This window comes from Podarcis cretensis, assembly GCF_951804945.1.
Source record: "Podarcis cretensis genome assembly, chromosome: 10".
NCBI classification, from domain to species: domain Eukaryota; kingdom Metazoa; phylum Chordata; class Lepidosauria; order Squamata; family Lacertidae; genus Podarcis; species Podarcis cretensis.
Genome location: NC_137179.1, coordinates 15,002,298 through 15,025,705, shown reverse-complemented (window position 1 = coordinate 15,025,705; position 23,408 = coordinate 15,002,298). Strand labels below are relative to the sequence as shown.

Sequence of the window (23,408 nt, the reverse complement as noted above, 5' to 3'; positions counted from 1 at the left end):
CCTTCAGAAACTGTTATCTTTGGGATTTGCTGTAGTTTAAAAATGAAACCTGGGGTTCTGGTGAATCTATGAGCTTTGCAAAAGAGCCTTGAACATTTATGCCTGCAAGCATTTATATTGTTCACCCTTCCTTCCTAAATCTGTCTCTGAACTTCTTTAAGGGAATTAGAATTCTATCTCTTTAGCTTTCAGCAATGGACAGATCAGCATTTATATTGCAGTGGGACTTTGTTCTAGACAGGTGTGATTGCAATCAGTGAAATTTCTGTGTAAACATGGTGAAAAAAATCAAGCTGTTGGGCTTGTTATCTAGTCAATATACAAGACGCCTTCATAATTGCTTGGGAAGCAATATATGGAAAGTATGTTGAAGCCTCTGGAGCAGCAATATATCTACACAGTAAATGAATTGTATAATTCATTAGTTCCTTAACCTGATCCCTTCATATGGTTTGGACAACAACTATCATCCCTGACCATTGGCTGGGGCTGATGGAACTTAGTCCCCCCGCAAATAAGGTCCTTTAGAATGATGAGGTTTGGCAAGGCTGCTGCAGTGCCATAATGCTTTCTTGTCTTCCCCAGACTGCCATTGCTTGGCCGTTCCCACCAACTGCTGTATCTTCGTTTGTATTATCAATAAATGGGTCATCTATAAATAGATTCTTTATTTTCACCTTTTGAAAAGTGAATAAATTCCTTTAGAGCAAGTATTTTAGACTCTCTCCCAAGGCCAGCTAGGGCAGGAGCTTTTATGTGTACCTTGCCTTCTGAAGCTGGGAGGAATTTGCCTTCTGTAGAATCCTCTATTCTTCCTCCTCCACAACCTCAATACCTTTCAGGTGCCCCTCTGCTTGAGAAGCACGGTTTAACTGCCCCTCTTAAATTTATTTTAGTATAGTACTGGGTGCACTTCTCAGTTTGATTTTTCATTTTCTGCCCCACTCCCATCTCTTATCCTGAAATGCAGACATGGAGCTTTCAATTAAAAAAATAAATGCCTCTAAAATTGTTCTTAAATCCATGGTCTTCCAAACTGGAAGAGATCATTTTGGTGATGGATTTGTCCAGGGAAATGGTGATGTCCTTTGCAAAAATCTGTTGATGTTGATTGCAGCAGGAGGCAAACCACTCTCCCACACACAGCACCTACAACCTACATCCTTTCAACTGGTGTGGCATCTGGGCATCAGGAGGCAGTCTAAGGTTTTGAAGGTCCCATTGCACTCTTTCATTTTTATGGGTTCTTCAGTGTGCTATAAAAGATACTGCAGGTGCACATCCCTTCCTGTACCCTCTGCCCCACCCCAGTGAACTGCCAGGTTGCATTTATTATACAACTGTTTTCTATTATGTGCAAGTTATGCTTAAGGAAATTTAGATTGTCTCTTGATTTGAAGAAGACTCTGGTAAAAGTAAATTGGTTTTAAGCATCCATGCACAGTCCCTTGTTTCTGAGTGCTTAATCTTAAACTCTGTTTATCTTAAGCACAGTTTAACAGAGTAGATACATGTCTTTGCATAGATTATTAAACCCATTATACATCTTCTTCCAGTAGGAAGAAAAGTATGCGAGGGAAATAAGAAAGCCAAGGGAATTAAAACAGTCCAGTGAGACTGAAGGTTTGCATTCTTTCTTGAACAGAGAGTGATTGGGGAAAGTCTGTGTTTAATCAGTCACTTTTAACAGCATTACACAAGCTCACTGGGAGAGTTGATGATGCAGAAAGTGACCACTGTTATGGGCAACTATCTCATTACCTCAGAACAGTTTGGATGATGTCTCCTTTCTGTAAGGCCCTGAACTCTGAGGAATAGGGTGGTAAGTTTTAGTTCCTGAGTGCAAACCCTTTTGAGAGAACTGTTGTGCAGCAGAGGTAAACAAAAAGAGGCAGGTTTTTTCAGTCAGCATAAAGATCAAAGTTCAGGAAGACACAACCTGAAAAACAAAACAGTGCTGTGTCTTATTAATTTTATAACACTTACATAAATCATATCATTTATGTAAAAGTCCTTATTTATGTACTGCTGTTTGGGAGTTTTATGTATAAATCATTAGCTGTAAGTCTTTTCAGAGTCCTTTCATAAAGACATTTGGAAAACAAAAATAATTTAAAAAATAGTTACACTTCCACATCATCAATATCAAGTCAGCTTTTCCATGATGGGTATGAGTAGTTTGTGAGCACTTGTGATTTGGTCACACAGACTGAAGATGACTGTTCATAAGTTATAAGTTCTCTTTTCCTTACCTCCCAATACCTTGCTTTCTCTTTGTTTTAGAAGTACTTTTATTCAGCTTCAGTCTTCGCCGCTTCACCTACCTATTGCTGCTTTTCCTGACATCTGCTAGTATCTGTTGCTGCGTCAAAATGTTATCATTTCTCCCCTTCTTTACCTATTTTTGTCTCTCCTAAAGCAGTACTTTATACTTTCCCCCTCCACAATAGCACGATCTCCAGTTCTGTAGTTCCAAGTAAGGCAGTATCTTACTAAATGCAGCACTTAAGATGCCATCCTTGATACTGAATAGACAAACTTAAAGCAAATATTTTGAGAGCTTTTTTGGGGCACAGGTAAGGGTATAGGCCAGACATGGAACTAGACTTAAATGTAACTGGAGTGAGACTGAAAGAAGTTGCAATTGTGTCAGTGCATATTTATTTAATATGTTAAATCATTAAACTGCCCCTCTACGGAGAAGTATCAAGTAGCTTTGGAACCCTAGCAGGTAGAGACTCTTCCTCATCCCTGATTCAGCTGCATTTCAGTCTCCCTGGCCTAACCTTGATCTATTGTTATTCCAGCACTAAAGTAGCTTGGGCTACTTCATGGCTAACAATTTACAAAGAGATTTTGAATACTTGAAACTCAATTCTTTTATTTTTAATCTATGCCAATGGGGATTAATTTACTTTTGATCCTAAATTATAGACTCCCCCACCCCAGTGAATGCAATTTTTTCTATAATTTCACACCTGAAAATAACGTGGTGTACTGAATATTACCTGCTAAGAATATGCCACTGCTTTCGGGTCAATAGCATATTAGAAGTAACATTGCATTCTTTTTTAGCTATTGTATATGATTGTGATTAAAAGGGATGTGGGTGGCCACAGAGCCTAGGACTTGCCGGTCAGAAGGTTGGCGGTTTGAATCCCCACGATGGGGTGAGCTCCCGTTTCTCAGTCCCTGTTCCTGCCAACCTAGTGGTTCAAAAGCACATCAAAGTGCAAGTAGATAAGTAGATAAATAGGTACCGCTCCGGCGGGAAGGTAAACGGCGTTTCCGTGCACTGCTCTGGTTCGCCAGAAGTGGCTTAGTCATGCTGGTCAAATGACCTGGAAGCTGTACGCTGGCTCCCTTGGCCAATAAACGAGATGAGCACCGCAACCCCAGAGTCGGCCACGACTGGACCTAATGGTCAGGGTCCCTTTACCTTTTATGATTATGATTGTCTTGAACATAGTGCAAAGGTGGGGTAGAAACTCTGGTTTTTGAATGGCAGAACATGAAAGGATACCTGTTCAGTCTAAGTTGAAAGGGACCACACCTAAGTACTAGGCTGAGTTATTTCAAGCAAGGATTATCGGAACTGATACTGAATTACCGTATTTTTTTCTCTATAAGACTCACTTTTCCCCTCCTAAAAAGTAAGGGGAAATGTGTGTGCGTCTTATGGAGCGAATGCAGGCTGCGCAGCTATCCCAGAAGCCAGAACAGCAAGAGGGATTGCTGCTTTCACTGCGCAGCGATACCCCTCGCTGTTCTGGCTTCTGAGATTCAGAATATTTTTTCCCTTGTTCTCCTCCTCCAAAACTAAGTGAGTCTTGTGGTCTGGTGCGTCTTATAGAGCGAAAAATACGGTATGTCCCATAACTGGAACTTAAGATCCATTGTGGTATCATAAATATTGGGTTCTGACCAAGGAGGCCTGAATACAAATGATTTTTCATGAGAAAATCTGGGTGACCCTGAACTCCTGTCTTATGCATGGACACTTTGTCTCTATGCCTAACCAACCTCACAGGATTGTTTCGAGGACAGATAGGGAAAATTTGGTGTGCTGTATTGTGAGCTTCTGAGAGAGTAGGTAGGCTTTAATTGTGTGATAAATTTGTAAGTACTTCCCCACACATGGTGTTATACCTAGGTTCAAATGATTTTTTTAAATGTCAGATACCTTTCACAAGTAGGTTTCTTGTTGGAGGCCCTAAACTTACCTTGGCTGATAGAAGTCTAATGGTTCATTAGACAGCTGCTGGCCCCAAAATGAAGGCTTTATGCTATTACCTTTTTTCTGGAGCAGTTCAGAAGTTTCGCTAGTTGAGGAAAGTAACTGGTTGTACAACTCAATAATGTGCCTGGCTACAGAAACCACAATGTGCATGTTGAAACAAATTATGCAGAGTCAGCTACTCTTTTGCATACCTAGCTAATTTGTATGTACAAATACTAGCTTTTCAGGTTTAATGACTGTGACTTCAGCTGAGAGCTTAGCCTGCTTCAAAGTTTAGTACTACATAAGCCATAGCCAACTGGTAGGCAGTTCCTGTGCCATTTCATATGTGTAATGGATGTTCCTGATGTCATTATCAAGTATTCCAGTATCACATCTTTTCTGCATTATTTAAAATTTATCACCACTGAAAACATTTGCACATTGTGGAGTGGAGGAAATGAGACATGCTGCAGATGGTGTTGATTGTAGAAAGAGTTCCCCAAACACTATTTTGAAATAGGCTCAATAATAGTGTAATATCTGGTTACATCCAAGCCATTGATTATAATTCTTGTTTTGTTGCCATTCAGAGTGCACACAGAGTGCCTGCCTATCGGTGTTCAACAAATTTTCTTCTAAGTGAGCCCCGAAGAGTAGCGTATCTTTGCTTCAGAGCTGATTAGCAATGAATTCTTACTGTTGTGTTAAACATATCCTGGTGCTGATCAGAGTGGCAACAGAGGGAAGAGTCTGCCTTGTTATATATTAATACTTCTATACCCCCTGTTTATTTGCACCCAGTAAGCAGAACACAGTCTCTGAATTGGATGGAAAACATGACTGAGAACCACATTCCAAAACAGCACTTCCCACTGCAGTTGATTTCATTAGCAGTGGAGAAAATTCTCAGCAACAAAATATTATGGGTTAAATGCTTATAAAATACACTATTCCCAGACCATACACTATATTTTGGAAATTTATCTGGATCCCATGGGACCATAAATAACCTTGCGTTCATTGTGTGATTAAAAAAATACAGTTTGGGAAGAGCATTAGTTTGAAGTTATTTCCTTGTCTGCAAATGGTTCATCTTCATGTTCAATTTGATTGAAATTGTTGGCAGTTTTGGGTTTTGTCCTCTTAGTATCACATCTAAAAACATGCATATTTGAAGCACATTATTGGTAATCCTTGCAACGACCTGCAAGTTACATCAGCATTATTATTTCCATGTTGCAGAAGGGGAACAGAGAGTGGCTTGCTGGGAGCCAGCTTCAAATTCCATGCCAGAGGAAGGGATTTGAAATGGAGACATCCTGATTAGTACATTTAACCACACTCACTGCACCAGTTCTGTAGTAATCTTCTCGTAAAGGAATATGTGCACCACTTCCCAATATGTTTTTTTTCCTTATGAAGAGACCTCTAATGAGCAGAAAAGCAAAGTGGGTTTTCCCATAACTTGTTTGCAGGTAGTTGATATTGGAGTGCAATTGCTCATCTTCTTGGGCAGATGGCAGCAGATCTGGTTTATGTTTCCTTGCTCTTGTACGCCCAGGCTTTCCCTGCAATTACTACTCAGGAAAATTGCTTCAGTATTTTTGCCTTTTTATTGGCACAGTGGGGAAGAGGATTAGCTGCTGAAAATTGGAGCAAGCTACATGAAAGCCTTTTGTCTTGTTTTGTAGATGGTTACATTTAACAAGGTTGGGGATTGTGCTTCCTTAGTGCAAAACCTGCTTTTTCCTGGAGGTTTATGAGGAATTTTGTGTATCTGTTTTATTGAAAGAATACTCTGGGATTTTTTATTTGCTCTTAGCCTTAAATATACCGCCCCCTTGCAAAAAAGAAAACCCACAGTCTTCCTGTGGACAACTTGTTTGCATTCTTTCTTTTCTAAAATAAGCAAAAGTTCCTACAGTGTCCTACGGAAGTATCTGCAGTTGTCAGAACTCTTCTTGGAGGTAGTGGTGGGCCTCTGGGTTGATTCCAGGAATTGATCTGTTTGTATTAATAGGACAGGCCATTAAATGTAGCGTTTCTACGCATTGGCATAATGCTGTTAGGAATGCATGGTTTTTTATTCTTGTCACCACCAAAATCAAGTCATTACCTACTGTTTCTGCCCCCCCCCCCATGTGAGGCAGAAGGTGAAAGGACTCAGCTATACAGCTGTGAATAAAACATTTTAAGTGTGTTTTAAGTGCAATATACAATGTGAAACTAAATGGTGATGGTGAGCCTTAGGGAAAATTCAGTGTATTTTTAAAAACGCTCTATGTGTTTAGATTCCACCAAAGTGACCTGTGTTGTTGCTCTTTTCTCTTCTAAGACCAATAATATTTTGTGTTGAATCACTCCTGCTCCTTATTCCCACCCCAAGCAATAAGCTTCTCTGTATTTTGATCTGGAGTGTGGGGTGAGTCCCATGTTGGGACTTTATGTATTTATTGAATTGAATTGAATTGAATTGAATTGAATTGAATTGAATTGAATTGAATTGAATTGAATTGAATTGAATTGATAACCCTCCCTCCCTCCTGAAGGAGGAATCTAGCATAGTGTAACATAGCTGATCCATGATGGCAGCTCTATCTGATAGTTGCAGCTGTCTTACATAATTCTAACTTGATTGTTGATAGTTGCCAATCCATGATATCACATGGCCCTCATCTTCTATTCAAGGTTGTTGCGCTCACATAAAAAAAGCCAGTCAAACTTGTAATGTGTAGGAGCATACCTTCAATTGGCGGGCAGGAATATGAGAACCACTAATACAGGAAAGGAAGCAACAGAAGATCTGGCTGCTGGGAGTAGCAAAGAACTGCTTTGGTTTTGGCTCTGAGCAGAAGATTCTAATGGTGATTATGCCAATAAAGGTTGGCTGTTATTTTATAAATATATAGAAACAAAAAAAATGTATTGATGCTGGGAGTAGATTAACTAAGAATTCCATTGAGCAAGGCCACTTAGGGTGGTTAACTTGGAGTTTTCCTTGATGAGCATAGCTTGCCAGATCCTTCTGGCGGGCTCCTTTAAAGTGCAACAATAGCTGCAACCTTAGCATAGGTCAAGAGGGACATGGCCTAGGTGATTAAAAATGTTGAATATGTGTAGAATCTTACAGGGAGGATAGACTGGGGGAGGTCTGGGCATTTAGCTGTCCCTAGTCTTTCCGCTTGCACATAACATGTTCTGAGATGTGATGCTCCAGAATATTGTTTTAGAAGTCCACTCCTCAATCCTGTCCTGACCTATTTTATCACTGAAAGCCTGTTCTGGCTTTTATTTTGCTTATTTTTAACATTTATTTTTACTTTTGGATGCTTTCCATCTTTTTAAGTGACTTGCAGCACGGAGTGTTATGACCAGCGGGACTCACCCAGTTAGGAACAGATTGATTGGAACTCCTTCAGGCTGGATACATGTAATGCTACTCAAATTTGAATCATCTTCTCATTTATGTTGTGGAAGTGTAAATTTATGCAGGTGGAACAGACTTTAGATGGGTTCATTTATGGTGAACTGGTGAACTTGTATCAGCAGTGATGACTTCGATGTTCATGAAATATTCTAAACATTGCAAAAGGAGCTTAAAATGCATGTTGAAGGCAGCTTCTGTTTTTCATTGTAACATCAGCTGTGTAGTTTTAAAATATATATACAGTATCCTCTCATTACTGAATTTCAAGCAGGGCACATATCCCTTGTTATCTGGTGAAAGTAGTTAAGCAAGGTTGACCTTAGAATTACCAAATTTTTTTCAGTGAATCCGGAGACACTAAATAAATAAATAAATCACGTTTGGGACGTTGATGCTGCAGTGATGACGGTGGCAGAGGGAAGGGAGGCTTTACACTGCCTTTTGGAGCAGCCCCATCCCAACTCCTCCTTGCGTGCAAGCAGGAGGCGGCAGGGATCCCTCATCTGGGAAGGAAGGCTTCCCATTGCCTAACGGAGAGATTCCTGCCCTCTCCTGCTTGCATGCGAGCTCTGATAGGCAGCGTGTTGTTGGGGTCAGGGAAGGTGGAGGCAGCCCGGAAGCTGCATCTTCGAGCCCCTGCACCACCATCCTATGGGGACTTCTGAGCAGCTCCTGAAGCCAGCCAGAGCCAACTGCTCCGGGCTGCTGAGACTGTCGCTGTTGCATTTCCTAGGAACATTAGATGAAATCTGGGGACATACCGGGGATGGAATTTGTCCGGGGACTTATTCGCAAATCCGGGGACAGTCCCCGGGAAACAGGGATGTCTGGTAACCCTACTTTAGAAGCCTCTAACGAGTTATTCTTCCAACTATTTTTTGACTTTTAGACTGATAAATCTTGTGGTCCCAGAGATACAAGCAATGTATAACAGTGATTATGTACAGATGCTTTTTTGTTATATTTTCTTAAGTATGTATGAATGAGGAACTTTTAGGTTAGTAATACAATACTTTATTGTAAATATTTATTATTTCAAGTGGTGACCAGTGGTACGGGTTTTCAAGAAAATTTTCCTTTCTAAATTAGCATAATTTGCATAGGATAGTCTGCATAAAAATATTAATTCTGATGCCTTAGGGTGGAGTGGGGGGCTCATCAGCTGATCACTATGCAGAGTTTACAGAGTGCTTTGTGCAGGGGGTTATCAAGTGCCTGGCAGCATTGCCTGCATGAGCAGGTTCTTTGCAGGAAACTGTTTTGTGCAGCCAATTCAGCAGGCTTTGATTTTACCACAAATCAGCTAATGAACTACACAACTTGAAGCAAGCTTTCCTTTGCCCAATGCACAGTTGGGAGGGAACTTTAAGGCTCCCAATTGTGCATTGGCAGCCACACCTCTATCTCCCCCACACCTGACATCACATGCAGTTAGTGGGTGTGATTTGATGAAAACAGCGTCACAGTCCCAATTTGACCCCTTGGCAGGACAAGTTTGGGCCAGAGGTTTCTACCCCTGCCCTTGAACAATCAAAGTTAGCATGTTCATTTTAGCTTCATTTAGTAAACAACCCTAAGAATTTTGATACTGCCTAGTTTATCCAATATATATTAGAAGTTAGATGTGTGGCAAATTATTAAAAGTTTAAGGCTGAATGAACAGCTTGCCATTGTTCGAACTTAAAAGAGACACTCCCCACTTTTTCAGGACAGATAAAAGAAATTACTTCATGCAGCACATAATTAAACTATGCAACTTCCTCCCACAGGAGGCAGTGATGGCCTGCAGCCTAGGTGACTTTAAAGTAGGATTAGACAAGTTCATGGAGAAGAGGGATATCAATTGCTACTAGCAATAGTGGCTATGCTCTTCCTCCACAGTTGGAGGTAGCAATGCTTGCTGGAAATCGCAGGAGGGGAGAGTGCTCTTGGCTTCACTTTTTGCTTGTGGAATTCCCACAGGCATTGGTTGGCTACTGTGAAAACAGGATGGAAGACTAGTGTCAGGTGCTGGTGGTGGTTGCTTGTGAGTAACCAGGCAGGACTCCGACCTGTCTTTTACAGGTTTTATTGGTGCAAACTATTTACAGTGCATAACCACAAAGTTCATGTCCGTCTTAGTCACTTGCAGATTCCGGGAGAGGCCCCTTCCAGTTTTTCCCCCAACATAAGAACTTAGACACTCCAAATCTCCGCCTCCCCTCCTTATGTTTCACCCCTCTGCGCAAGCTGGGCGACGGAAACGGCAGGTGTGCATCTTCGAGCCCTCCCTTCGCTTGGCTGCCCCCTTCCATCTCTTCTCCACTGGAGGCAAGGCTTTCCCCACCGCTGGACGAGGAGCTGCTCCTCAGAAGCTTCAGAGGCTCTCTGTATCCCCCTGCCTCCCTCCCCTGTTCCAATGGCAGTCCCCTGACAACTAGATAGTTCTACTGTCTATTGCAACCATGCAGGTAAATAATAATAATAATAATCCTGGGATATTGATACCATCTGTTGTGTCAAATTCAACATTCTGCACTCCACAGTCCTGACTATGTTGCAACATTGAATTGTTTACTACTGGCAATGTTAAATCTGCATTTGAAATGATCTGTCACCTTAATATCTTTTAGTACTAATTTACAGTATTTCACAACATTTTGTTCCTTTCACAATCTCAAGTTATGTATGTTGTCTTCTAAAATTGTAAATGGGAGATATTTCAGCTCCTAACGTAGTTGAATTATGTCATTGAAATGTATTTAATGAGCATTGATGCCAGGAGCAGCAATGCCAACATGAACAATTACCATGCTTGGTCTTTTATTTTTCTGGCATGTTCCTCATCTTTATTCAGTGTATAAAACTGGCATTTTAATAGCTTGTTTTATTTTATTTTTTTTAAGAAGTTTTGTAACCTTTATTGGTCTTCATGGCAACCCACCTGTTCAGCCTTGTAGTTACTCCCATTTTTACCATTTTGGAGACTTGAGGACAAGAGCTTATTTATATGGTCAAAATAAGGATGATCACTGCCTTTATGAATACAGATATCCCTGATACTTAACCATATGTCTCTGCTATCCTATGTTGGGATAATTTAAATGCATACATTTCCTTTGTAGAACAATGAAGTCTACATCACAAGGAAAACAACCCTGAAGCTGTCATGCAGAGTTGAACTGATCGCAAAGCATTGCATGAGAAACAACCTTGACTTGTACAAGAACATTTAAAGTATCATATAATAGCCAACCCTCCAGTAAAAACTTCCTGCTTTGATTTAGATCTTCACTTACTACAGAGTATCAGCATTTTGTAAGACAGAGCAAGCAGATGTCTTTGTTGTTAATATCTTGTGGCTGTTAATTGATTAGTATGCCAATGGGTTCTAAGACAACTATATTGTCTGGAAATGACAACATATTAATAGCTTAACTTAGCAGAGATTTGTTTTGAGAATCTGTTTCTTGGGCCCCAAAGAGGTGAGCTGCTGAATTCTAGTTTTAAATTACGGTGTGTTTGGAGTTTTAAACTTCTCCCTCTATCTGAAATTGTAGGTCAGAATACAATAATCAAGGGCAGACACATTCTCAGATTCTTTTGCAGACCCAGCAGGGAATCAGAGTCCCCCCCCCCCCATCATTCTGCAGAATGAGTCGCTTTCTGAATCCAAACACTAGCAACCTAGGGCTATTCATCTAAAGAGTGATATGAAGGCAGATGTGTATTGTAGCATAATGGCTAAAAGCAAGAGAGAGCCAGTTGGAGAAATTTTCTGTTTGGTAATAAAGGACTTGGCACATATGGCTGGTTGAGGGTAGCAAAAGGGAGCAGTCCTGTTTGGTTTGAAAAAATGGCACCCTCAACAGATATTTCAGGTAATTGCAATCTTAATTTTCAAAACTAGATATCATTAGCAACTCTCATTTTAATATTGTTTAGTAGCATATTTCCGGGAAAAAACTTAGTTGAGGAAGGTCCTAAGATTTCTGAAAGAAGTCATATATCTAGTCATATTGAAGTAATCAGTGTTGCTTAGTTTACAAGTTTGTGACTGGGAGGCTCTATCTGAGATCTAGACTGTTCTACACATGGTTTGAGAACACACTTTGCTGATTAACATGTTTGCCTGTCCCAGGTGGTTTTTCTGGGATGTGCCCCCAAACAGTGGGTGTAGTCTGCAGCTGCCATGGGTAGTGTCCCTGATTAGAACTCAATTTTGTATTCTTTTAGTGAAATCAGCACATCATTGAGGATAATCTACCTTAGGCTTCTTCTGAGAGAATGAGTATTGTAGTATTGCAGGTAATTTTCTAATGCTTTCTGATGCTTTACAAGCTCTTTAAGCATGAAATGTATAATTTCTGAACTTCTAAACTCCTTTCCTTATTCTGAAATATTATAAAACAATTTACTGGTGACACAGCTTATTTTTTAATTCAGTGCAGCTGTTGGATTTAAATATAGTAAAATGTATTTTATAATACTGTAAAATGTCGGAGCAGTATCATTTTAAAATCTTGAGTTTACCACCACCTGGTGACCATCATTGGTTTAGCATTCTCCACGGTTGTGTGACAAGCAATTTGAATAAGGGCAGCATTGCATAAAGTGTGCTTTCTCTTTCTTGAAGTGATGTTGTTTTAATTATTTCTATAACTAATTAATTAACTCTGAGCATATCTCTAAAAGGTATGCTAATGTTGAGGTTGTAGTTAGAAAAATTAGCACAATGAAACTGCAGAAATCTTTTTGGCCAGCTGAGGGCACCACCTTCTTTACATTTCTATGATCTGTGTTTAGAAGGTTTCAAAAAACAGAATTGGCTTCCCTGATTGCATCTTGAGTAGAATCAGAACGATTGTTTTACTTCTCCACATACTAAACAAAACTGCCCCATGAGTTTGAAGTTTATACAGGAGGTTCCAATACAGGAAATCATTTTAAAGCCAGACTTTCCTTTAAACGTCTGTATACAGCTCTGCTTTGTAGATTGTATGCACAGATTGCATGTTTCAGGGATAGATCTGGAATTGCCTCTGCTGTCTTAAACTCGAATATTTGCTTGGTAGTGAATGGCAGGTACAGCTAATTTGGAATAACTGTTTCTTAGGGAATATAAATAAATGCTGTTTCATTTTTATAATTGTTTCTGGCTTGTGTAGCAAGTAATATTCTTGTTTGTATATGTGTGAGTGCAATGCATCCAGATTAAAAACTTGCTATTAAATGTTTTAATAGAAAGTACTATATGGCCATTTATAGCAGCGTTTCCCAACTGAGGGTCTTATATCCCTCTGGGGTCCCCCTGGATATTCCATGGGGGGCACAGGTGAAAATCACATAAATGGGAGTGGCACAGCACAAGGCTAGGGTGCCACAGAGGGAAGTGAGCAGTGAAGGGGGGAAATCATTTTTTAAAAATCCTGATTGGCTATCCGCTTGGCCAAGGTAAGGGGGCAGCCCACCAGGGCCTAGTGCTACTTTTTGCAACTTGGGTTTGCATTGGTACATCGGGGAGAAGGAGGCTGAAAGTGCACCGATAATCTCCACTCCTCAGGGAGGCAAAGCAAAAGGAAACTCAACCCAGATTGGGCTCGCCACCACAAACTACCCTCCCTGCACCTTCCTGTCTCTAGTGACGTCCGCCTCCCCCAGATAATCACCCTCACCGCCACGTGTCCCTTTCCAAGTCCTGATGGGGGTCTCTCCAAAGTGCGCTTTGGTGCACGGCAGCTGGCATCTCTTCTGCGTCTCTCTCTCTCTCTCTCTCTCTCTCTCTCTCTCTCTCTCTCTCTCCATCTTTGGAAGTGTGGCACTCAAAACGGAAGTAACACCCCCCCCCCCGAACGGACAAAAAATCGCAACCCGGAACACTCATTCCCGGGTTTGAAGTGTTTGTAATCCAAAAAGTTCATTAACTAGGCTGTTCGTAACCTGAGGTACCACTGTATAAGAATCTTTGTATTTGACAAGCAGCTAGAAGTTCTAACAAAAAGTTTGTGTAGTCTAGTGGCTATGAGTGAGTATCAAATATACATAATTCTACAGTTAACTGACATCCCATCTCTCTTTTGAAACACTTTACAGTGGTACCTCGGTTTAAGAACAGCCCTGGTAACAAACTATTCAGTATAAGAACTCCGCAAAACCGGAAGTAGTGTCCCTGTTTGCGAACTTTACCTCGGTCTAAGAAAGGAATCCGAATGGTGGAAGGGCACCGGTGACTGGAGGCCTCATTAGGGAAAGCGCGCCTCGGTTTAAGAACGATTTCGGTTTAAGAACGGACTTCCAGAATGGATTAAGTTCGTAAACTGAGGTACCACTGTACTTGGAGCAGTCCTGGTTTGTTTCCAGTGGGAGAGGGAGATGGGTGAGGCTCCCGTTTTGACCAGTAGAGCCCATGATCCAGAACCCCCAGGTCAGGTAAGTGTGGTGGCAATGGGTAGGGCTGGGCAAGCCAGAACTGCTTGTTGCCATCGCTAGTGCTGGGCCCGGTGGCAGCCTGGGCCTGACTCTGTGAGGCACAGGGTGCAATCCACCCTGAGTGCCTAGTGGATCAGAGCCTTTGGATGTTGCCAAGAGGCGTAGGCCCTGTCGGCAGCAGTAGCCCGGTTTTGCAAGACGCAGGGTGAAATCTACCCAGTGCCTAGCCGAGCAGGGTCATCTGGTGCTGCTGATTTGCATCTAGGAAATAACAGTGTCTACTTAGTAGAAAGCCACACTGAATTCAGTGGGCATGATAGTGGCTGCAGATACTTCTCAGTTCAGGTATTTTGCAAGAGGTTTATAGTTTAGAAATATATAATTTTATTTTGCAAGGTCCTAAGTAACTTCTGTTATCGTTTGATGTAATTGAACCTGCATAAGTCTAAATAACTGGGTACAGGCTTAAGTCCATTCACTCCAGTTGTATCTTGAAAAGGTATGAATGCACTCCATTCATCCTCATGCCTCTTTTTGCAATCTCACTCTTCTCACCTCATGTAAAGGTGTACAAATTGCAGCCTTGCAGGGAGAAGTTTGCCATCTTAAATATTAGATGTTAAAACTGCATTTTTCTTAAGCATAGGTGTAGAAAAGCAAAACATAAAATACGTTGCAATACGGTATGTAACCTTGGGTTACATACGCTTCAGGTTACAGACTCCGCTAACCCAGAAATAGTGCTTCAGGTTAAGAACTTTGCTTCAGGATAAGAACAGAAATCGGGCTCCGGCAATGCAGCAGCAGCAGCAGGAGGCCCCATTAGCTAAAGTGGTGCTTCAGGTTAAGAACAGTTTCAGGTTAAGAACGGACCTCCGGAACGAATTAAGTATCGTACTTAACCTGAGGTACCACTGTATTTCCTGACTAATGCACCATTACGTGCTTGATTCACTTTAAAACACAAGAGGGCAGCTATAGTAGATTATGTTAATCAAATCTAAAGTTGCAGTCGAATGCACAGTGGATTCCCATAGTGTGTGGTGGGTTTAGAGCACCTTTTTCAAGAGACATAATTAAGATTCCCTTTTTAAAAAAACCCATATATGTGCTCTAATTATTCTTGGATCTGGCACAAAGAAATGGCTATGTTTCTGTAACATTACTGTATATTACAACACAGTTCCACAACATTACTGTATGTTGCAATAGAGCTGGCAAAATTTTATACACTCGAGAACATATTTTCATGAAGTTCCAAATGGTTAAAATCGAAGTGTGTAGATTCTAATAAATGTTTTAGAAGGCTAATATTCTCTGTTCAGTTGGCTACAGGACAGTTCAGAAATGGCTAAATACTTGTCAGTGTTTTGTAAAATGCTGCACAATTTGTGGGAGTAGGATATGTGCTTGTTTAATGTTTTAATTTAATATTTTAAGTAATACTTTCATTGAAATAGCCCAGTTATTCAGGAATGCCCAGACAGGAACCCATGAGGACTATAAAGAAACTATAATGCCTTAAAACATTTATATTAACTAGGCAATTGTCCACAGCCAAAAGCAAAATGAAAATTTACATGGTTGTGAACAGGAAGCTGCCAGAATGGGAGATAAGCAGTGTTTGAGCCATTTAAATTTGTTGGGCTGCATTACGCAATCAAAATTAATGTGCTGTGTTCCCTCCTATCCCCAAGAATTATAAAGCCCTCTTGCATAAACAGAGCCAACCTGTTTGACTGTGTCTCTTTTGTTTGAAGTTTGGTATGGCATTAAGAGGAGGTCAGGATGTGTGCCTGATTGCTGATGTCCTGCATTCATAAAGCAGATGCCTCCCCTTAGTGAGTAGATGGTGCCACTTGAGAAGATAGGTTATTCTCTCACTTAAATAACACATGAAAGAAGTACTTAATTTTGTGAAATACCTGACAATATTGCACTGTGATCAAAGAGTAGTTGTGGTGATTACTGCTCCTTAATAAAATATGAATAATTTCCCAGTCATAATTAGGTCATAATATATTTGCATGTTTTATGTAAGATTAGTTTACATAGAACTTTCTTGCCAACAACTTGTGTGAAAGTCAGGTAAATGCAGTATTTTGTGTGAAGTTACTAATAGGCTTTTTAAGATGCAGTAACGCAGCTGAGAGAATTGGACTATAATTTTTGTCTGATAATTGAAACCTGAAATTAGACATGGTTATTGGATTTCATCTTTAAAAAAATCCCAGATCCAGGTCAACTTTGCTGTTGCTGTTAAATAAGACAGGGAGAGAACTTTGTTTAAATAATAGTAAACGAGCAAGTAGTAAAACGAGATAACAGTTTACATTTGGTCCATTACTTGTAATGAATGGTAGTACTTTTTATTCTGTAGAAACCATATACACAGGTTTTGTTTCTTTTCTAATATGTGGCACTATACTGTGCAAGTGCTCCTGTTGACTGCCAATATTCTCAAGCTAGTAGTGTGCCTTTTGTAACTTACAACTTACACTTGTTTAACAAGTGTGATTTTAACTTCAACTTTGAAAGCCAGCTGGAGGAAGTCACACAAATTAAATGCATAGGAAATGAAGAGCTTAAAAGCGCTTTTTGTGCAGGATTTTCCTGGTACAGAATGAACTTTTAAGCTCTCAGACTTGCTTACTGGGCTCTGCGAGGCTTTCACAAGATCTTGTGGGAATTCAGATGAGCCTTTGAGATCTCGTGAGAGGCTCCCAGAGCTCATGTAAGAACATCCTAGAGCCTGGTAGGCTCCCTCGTTTCTGGTTTTTACTAACCATAGTTTCAGACCAGTATCGGGCACACTGTGGTATATGCCAGCCTCCAAATCATTGTTTTTAAAATTGGATTTTGGAAATCTAGGTTTGGAACTTGGTTTAGGGTCATCATCACAAAATAAACCGTATTTTTCGCTCCATAAGGCACACCTAGTTTTTAGAGGGGGAAATCAAGAAAAAAAATTATTCCCCCCCCCCCTGCCCCAAAGAGCAGCCCAGAGCTTCTTGGGGCTGCCGGGGGAAGCCCAGGTCCCCCCCCCCCCAGCCCCAAAGAGCAAAGAAGCCAAGACAGCCAGCGGGATCCATCGCGCTGGCTGTCTTGGCTTGTGCCATAGCCGTGCGCAGCCTCTCCAGCTGGGAGAGACTGCGCGCAGCTAAAGAAACCAAGACAGCAAGCAGGATCCATCCCGCTGGCTGTCGTGGCTTGTGCCAAGGCTAAAGAGGAAGCCAAGGCAGCCAGCTGTCTTGGTTTCTTTAGCAGCATGCAGCCTCTCCCAGCCGGAGAGGCTGTGCGCGGCTATGGCAATTCCCCCACCTCCCGCAAAAGCCCACAGGAGCCGCACACCCTTTAAGGAGCGCGCGGATCCTGCAGGCTTTTCTACCAGGAGGGAGAAGGGACTGACTGGCCGCGTCAATTTGGATGAAGGAACCATGAGTTGAGATTATTGCATTGCAGGAAGTTGGACTAGATGACCCTCAGAGTCCCTTCCAGCTCTACATTTCTATGATTCAGTATTTTGACACCTGTCACTTGAACAACTGATAACCGCAAAACAGTTTTGTGGTTCTGCTCGCAAATTTAACCAAATTTATAGGTATATGCCTACCTATACATTTTTTTCTTTTTTGCCTGTTTAAAAAATACTTCTGTATTTATGTAAGATGATTTAGTTTTATTTTGACACATTGATATTAAGGTTAGAATATCTTTGCTCTTCAAATGCTTCATACACTGATCAAAAGAAATGTGTGAGAGCTGTTGCTAAAAGCATTATTGCATGCACTTACCTAGAAAACAGGACAGATAATGTTAGATTAAAAAAAAACACAAAAACCACCACCTCAAGCATCCAAAATATTTGCTCTTCTGCCTTCTAATTTTGTACTGAGCAAGTGTTACCCACACCTCATTAAAGCCCGTAATAAAGTTTTATTGTGGTACTTCTTGATTGAAAGATATTCCATTGGAGATTAATGCTAAAGTATTGAAAATTGAATTGTTGTAATCTTCATTGTTTTCTTTGTGGCAAATTTGCTAGACACCTAGAATGAAACTATTAAGAACAAATTGATTTTGGTAGTTCATTCTTCACAAAAAGATTTAGCAATCAAATTTGTGCTTATTTGTGCTACTAAATTAAGTCAATATTAGCGCCCCCAGACATGATTTTCCTTTTCCAGATTGATAGCTAATTAGAATGTTTGTTCAAAATAACTTCTGCTTGCTTAGTTCTATGTTTTGTGTATGTTGATATAAGAAAAATAAAATACAGGCCTCATTGGGATACGATCTTACATTTCTCTGTGTTACTATAAATATTTCTGCACCACTCTAGTTGTGCTTATCTGAGTCCTTGAATTGGTTTGTTCAAGATGCATTTTACTATAGTGCACACCGACTGATAGCTTGATGTTTTGAAGAAGATGGTGCAATAAAAATCCCATCTATCATTTTGTACAAGTTTATAAGGAAATGCCAGGGATGACTTTGGAAAATTGCCTCATTAGGTAGTAAGCATTTTGTTTATACCTAGATTATTATTTAAATTACCTTAATGTTTATATCTTTTTCAAAACTGCTACTTTTAAAAAGTGTGACTTGTTCCTCTGCTTAAAACAATACAGGTGGAAACAAACATTCCTATTCAAGAGATTGTGATCATGAGTAAAGGAAATACTGGAAGAAGAGGGGAAACTACTATCAGAGATTTCTTTAACTCTTTTGGTCTAGACTCTAGACTAAGAAAGAAAGTCTTTAATGAGCACTGGACTGGTTCCCATGTAATACTAAACCATTGTTTAGCTCTATGTAGACAAGTCTCAGCAATCTCAAGTGAAATGTTGAACTGAGTTTCTGCCAAGTTTACATCATTGTGAATAATCTCACTTTAGTGTCACTTGTGAACCAGGAGTCCTGATTTAAACAAGCTAATTTGTTTGAAGGTGGTTTGTTTTGTAAGTAACCATGATTTGTTTGAAACTAGGATCCCTTGTTTGCAGGTAATGCTACGCCTATAGTCTTATGAAGAAGTTAAATACATTTTCATTAAAGATTGCCAAGAGGGAATGATTTGTTTTTTTCTATAGCTACTTTGAATCCAAGAACCGAGGGATTCTTGGAAGTCATTGAAGTCTGTGCCCACCCACCTGTCCACCCATATGTAATATTATAGAGAGAGACATTTATATGCATATCTCAACTGCTGTTGGTAGCTTACTCATTAACAAAGGGTACCACATATTTCTAAGTGAAGTTACACAAATTTTGTCTGACCTTGATTGCCAACCAAAACCTCATGGCTGCCAGGAGCACTCCACTCTTCCTTATCTCCCAGATTTGGTGCTCTGTATGACAGCAGCTCTAGACTCCACTCCTGTTCTAAGGTGGGAGCAGGAAACGGCAACTGATGAGGACTGTTGCTGCAGGTACCCTCTCCATCTTCAAAGCAGGAATGGGAGAGAAATGGTCCATTGAGAATAGAGCTTTGTATTGTAGGGTTCCATTTGGAGAGATATGCTTCTGCTGCTTCTTTTCTCACTCCCACCCCTCATCAAAACAATCTCTCTTAGGAGAAGGATGGAAAGAAAATCAGGATCTAGCTGTGCTATGTTCTTTTTGGTGGATTGGAATAGATTTAGCTCCCTGTTTTCTTGCATTCCTCCATCACTCTGGCAGGGGGTGAAGGAGGGAGATGAAGTTTGTGCTCAGTCTCCATAGCAATGCTATGGATGCTGTCTGTGGGCTGGTGTTCTTTTGCCCTCCAAGATTCAATGGCAGCTGCTCCTCCTGGCAACTCACTGTGAGAGTTGGGAGGGGAGCATGCAAAGTATGCATGTAGTAGCCCAGAATATGGATGAAGACAGGTGAAACTTACGTAAGTGAACTGGAAGGTGTACAACCTCACATCTCTTTATTTAACAAGGATGTTAAAATTATTATTTTGTGAAATATATTATTGCACCTAACCAGCAGGCGTATTTTTTATAGGTATGTTCTTTTGCAAATATTTCCCCCTTTTCTCATTATAGTGAAGCAGCATCTTTATTATCTTTTGTCTTCTCTAATAAGATGTTATACGGTACATATTTGAGAAAAGAATTTACAAGAATCAAATTTCTGACTACTTAGATTAATCAAGTTTTATGTCATATTCTTTGCACTTTTATTCCTTGTATTTCCCATTATCACATCCTTAATTTGTAAATACCATAATGTTACCTTTGTTCTTCTCCTGCCAATTTGGCTCTTTTGAAGCTTCTCCCAGTTTCAACAACAAAAGTAGATCGATAATTGGAATGTTCAGTTTCAGATGATATACCAACTGTTAGCAATAGGTGATATTCAGTGTGGCAGTTCATTCATTTCAGCAGTAATTCTGCTGGCAGGAGCCTTGGTTTTAGTGTAGTGCAACTGCCAAATCCAGAGGGTATATTGCACTTGCAAAGATGTTGAACAATCTCTAGTGCAACTACTGCTGCTATTAGAGTATTAACAACCGTTACAAAATACTCTTATTAAGCTTGTGTGCTACCACTTACACAACACCATCTCTTAAACTTCTTGTGCTAAAGTTGCATTGAATCTCACTCACTGACTGGAGAAGCTTAGACAGCTAATAAAGTACAGTCAAAGTCCATTTCCCAGACCTAGTGGGAAGAGTTCAGAAAAGGTGAGTGAGAACTGCCTATCTCATTTGATGAGGAATGAGTCTGTTTTATATTGGATTTATTTTTTATTTGAAATGATAGTAAAATAGTGAAATCTGGTTTCACTGGATTTAAACTGAAACAACTTAAGTAGCCATGGCAGTACTTAAGTGCAGTGTTGAAACAACTTAAATAAAAATCTTAGTTGGTTTGCTGTTTTTCCATGGCCTGCCAGCTATCTGTAAGTCAATTAAGCTGTGATGAATAGTACAATTCCAAAGTGCAGTGTTAGAGTGTGGTCTTTTCTAATTATATTGCGAAACAGCATATTATTTTGGGGTACAGACCAGTGTACAGAACAAACTAAGGATGCTAGATAGTACCAGACTAAAGTGGATTAGATTTACGAATACTAACATGAACCTTCGGGTGCAAAATTTACAGTTGAAAGAATATTCTGCTAAGATTTGAGGGTCAAATGGTGATCCAGTTAAGTGTTATTCTCATCCATCAAAGAATAGTATTGAAGTCTGGGTATATGTTACAGCCAAGTGTTGCAAACAGCCTCTTGCACATGTGGTCCAATTAATTCTAGGGGGATAGAGAGGTCATGAGAGAGGAGAAAATCAATACTTCATGGTGGTTCTGATTTGCTTATTGCAGTTAGTGATTTTTTAAAGATTTGATTTACAGCCCTGTGTTGCTTTGAAAGTAGGCCATCACACACAGAGATGCCTAGCATCAGACTGTTTTTTCAAAGTGGATACAGAGCATGCTCATATTGAATATTTACTCTGAGATTGCAGCCTCTCAGAGCTCCGTCAGTGAAACAGTCATCGAAGTGAGAAGGAAAAGAGCACAGCATGTCCTTTTGTCACTGTTATGTTTGCGAGTACATGATTTATTAGTAGAACTGAAGACTTAAGTTGGAGATAAGCACAATTTCAACAACAAGCTGTTCTAGGTGAGTTAATATGGGCTGTTTTCCTCTCCCTTGTGTCTAACACAGGAATATAGCTTTATTTTGCTTCCAAGTCTAGCCCCAGAAATACTCTTTATTTCTTTACGCAGTTGAATAACAACAGATTATTATTGTCATCTAAACTGAGCTTCTATATTGTCAGTAGCAAGAATATCATTTAATTGTTGTGTGTGACCATTACCAGTGGAGTGAAGTAAAGTAGCATGCCCTTTACAAAAAAGATTTCAAGGAAGTGGGACCATTCTATAGCAGGAATGAAAAAATGACATGAGGCTTATTTTCCCTTCTATGGGCTGCACATGCTTAATTGTCTAGTAATATCTTTCAGATGTGTAAATTTCTTCATGTTCTGTATTGGTTGTAGTTTAAATCTGTTTCTTTGCCTGTTAAGGCTCTTTGAAGGCATGATGATCAATGTTTTCAAAACAATTACAGAGTGAATCGTATAGCATTCATTGTTTGTATAGTTCCTAGCAAAAACAGTTCTGTTATACTTTAATATATTTGTTTAATCTTGATATTATGCACTATATGAAACAGAAGGCAATTTATTTTAGTAAACTTTAAGAAATTGTTTGTGTGCAGTGGGAGATACGTATGGATATACTTACATGAAGTAAAATTAATGGTAGGTAATGTTGCATCTATTTGTACTGAATGATTCGAGTAACCTTTTGAAATGAGTATAATTTATTTGACAAGCATTTTGTTAAACATGTCTAATTATTTTTCATAGCCATATTATTCCCTCAGCTGTTCAAGATTCTATATTCTGCATTGCATTTTGAAGAAGAGACTTGTCTGTTTAACTTAAACATAAAAATGCTAAAGGTGAACCATGTAGTTTGTGCCTACTGATCAAATAGATACTGTTGAAAATAAAATTCTTTTTAAACAATCAGATTATAAACTGATTTAAGAATGGTTACCTTGTAATTTTAAGGGCAGGTACCTGTTGCCTGATGCAAAATGATCCGTGAACATACACAAGTATACATAAAAAGATTGCATGCATGTAAGCATTTTGGCTCACTAGTTGAACGTTGTATCTTATTTGGGGATGATAGCTAGGCACTTTGTAGAGGTTTTAAAAAGGAGAGGAAGGATTAGGTACAAAACAGATTGCTTTCAGGCAAAGGCGGGGTTTCCACCTTTCAATTCATTTTAAACTCTTGTCATGCAAGCAGTAAATTATGTAAATGGGCACTATAAATGTATCTGTAGGTACCATGTACATACCAAGTTATAAAGATGGTGCTATTTTTTATTATTGTGATGGTCACATGTTTTATGAAGGCTCACAGTGTTTAAAGTAATTTCAATAACAGAAGATTTGCCAAGACAGTAGTCACTAAGACTAAGACCACATCTATCTCTATTTCTTTGAGTAATTCCTCTATAAACAGTTATGTGTTCAGCTTACTCAGAAAATGTGAAAATCTAGAGGATTGTTTCCACACCTGTGATGCCATTTTTAGACTTGGTTTCATGTTGGAAAACTCACATGTTACAAATTACATCAGCATAATAACTAATATTTGGAAATTTAACACATTTTATAGCCCAGTGTTCAGAATGCTTTCATGTAAAAATACACGAGGTAAGCTTGAGTACCTTTTAAGAGGCTAATGCTCACTCTAGAAAGCTCATCATGTATGCTTTTGCAAGCAATTTGATTTTTTTTTATTGTATCGTACACAGCATGCTCTCCAGTGC

The 23,408-nt window shown here is 39.7% G+C and overlaps 1 protein-coding gene and 1 long non-coding RNA gene across 23 annotated transcripts in view; one reads left to right on the top strand and one right to left on the bottom strand.

The window, feature by feature from the left end:
- LOC307225407 overlaps positions 1-23,408 on the bottom strand; it is a 503,606-nt gene that overhangs the window by 90,952 nt on the left and 389,246 nt on the right. The window lies entirely within an intron of this gene.
- Positions 1-23,408, top strand: part of PLEKHA5 (pleckstrin homology domain containing A5) — a 178,303-nt gene that overhangs the window by 52,142 nt on the left and 102,753 nt on the right. Inside the window, exon 1 of one of the 22 annotated variants that reach the window (XM_079992201.1) lies at positions 21,547-21,674. The exons of the other annotated variants lie outside the window; for them this stretch is intronic. The gene's annotated coding sequence lies outside the window, so the exon portion shown is untranslated. Of the gene's footprint in view, positions 1-21,546; positions 21,675-23,408 lie in introns of those variants that run through there. 22 annotated transcript variants of the gene reach the window in all.